This window comes from Adelges cooleyi, unplaced genomic scaffold, assembly GCF_023614345.1.
Source record: "Adelges cooleyi isolate 19-005CV unplaced genomic scaffold, UGA_ACOO_1.1 ACOO_flye_CR_arks_rails_tigmint_CR_PRNA_343, whole genome shotgun sequence".
Taxonomy (NCBI): domain Eukaryota; kingdom Metazoa; phylum Arthropoda; class Insecta; order Hemiptera; family Adelgidae; genus Adelges; species Adelges cooleyi.
The window spans coordinates 13881-15388 of NW_026096017.1; the positions used below are offsets into that span (position 1 = coordinate 13881).

At 35.2% G+C, this 1508-nt stretch overlaps 1 long non-coding RNA gene across 1 annotated transcript; it reads right to left on the reverse strand.

Moving 5' to 3' along the window:
• Positions 1-461: 461 nt before the first annotated feature.
• LOC126840092 (uncharacterized) lies at positions 462-1099 on the reverse strand. The gene is made up of 3 exons (XR_007686042.1): positions 977-1099; positions 596-921; positions 462-524 (listed from the first exon to the last, which is right to left on the reverse strand). It is a non-coding gene; the product is annotated as an uncharacterized LOC126840092 (long non-coding RNA).
• Positions 1100-1508: the final 409 nt, after the last annotated feature.

Below are 1508 nucleotides of genomic sequence, written 5' to 3' on the forward strand. Positions count from 1 at the left end.
ATATATATGCGCTTGCGCGTACATGTTGCAGAAATGGATAACGAGACTTCGACTGGAGTTCTTTTAATGGCCCCCGTGGCGTCGAAGACTCGTTATCCATTTCTGCAACATGTACGCGCAAGCGCATATATATATATATATATATATATATATTATTTGTATTTATTATTTATTCCAATAAAATTAAATATAATAATAATACTATTATTTATATAATAATCATAGTAGTAATACACACATAACATAATAATCCTAATATGATATAAATTACTTGATGTGTGTGTGTGTGTGTGTGTTCGTTAATAATATTTATTTTATTAGTACAATATCATTCAAATCGTAATAATAATAATAATAAGATCATATTTCGTTTACTTGATATATATATATTTATTTAGGTATTAATAGCTAAACATACATTTTTTTTTTTTTTTATTGACATTAATCACATTTACTCCTACTGCTACTTATATATTTGCGCGTGTGTTGTACTGCAGGTCAGTCGTCGAACGGTCCGTCATTATCTGTAGAGTACAACAGACACCAGCAATTAGTTATTTAATTTTTTTTTCTGCTAACTGACTATTGCACTTACCCATAATATTATAAAAATACGACATCGTGGACGTTGGACCCGTTCTTCTTTCCCTTGTAGATCATTGTTAGATTAGAATCTATCGGCTTCTGTAGTTCTTCGTCGGTCATTCTGAATCTGGTTGGCAAGTATACGCGTATGGGTTGTGGATTATCGCCCAAGCGTAATTCTACGGCGGGCGTACGCGCATCGTGCTTTGTAACGACCGTTTCGAACCGTATCACTCTGTATGGGACGAAGGGTTGAATCTCCGTAATGTGACGTCTCCTCGATTCCAACACGAACTCGCTGCGGTCGTTTAGGAAATCTTTGGTGATTTGACTCATCTGTAAATGACAATATTGTTTGACTTAATACATCTAAGCTCTGGCTCGGACTTACCTTGACCGTACGTGTGTGTATGTGCACAAATGATTGTTCACCGACTGTCTTGCAGTGATAACTGGTAACTGTTAAATGTTGGGTGGTGCACCCTTCCTTATATGCTGATGTTCGCCCGTCCCCACCATGTGTGTGTGTGTGTGTATATCACGGTTTGTTAATTTATTTTAACGGCGTGAATTCATAAATTACATGATGTGTTATATATATATATATGCGCTTGCGCGTACATGTTGCAGAAATGGATAACGAGACTTCGACTGGAGTTCTTTTAATGCCCCCGTGGCGTCGAAGACTCGTTATCCATTTCTGCAACATGTACGCGCAAGCGCATATATATATATATATATATATATATATATTATTTGTACATATTATTTATTCCAATACAATTAAATATAATAATACTATTATTTATATAATAATCCTAATATGATATAAATTACATGATGTGTGTGTGTGTGTGTGTGTGTGTGTGTGTGTGTGTGTGTGTGTGTGTGTGTGTGTGTGATACCAGTAGTGATAACAGGAT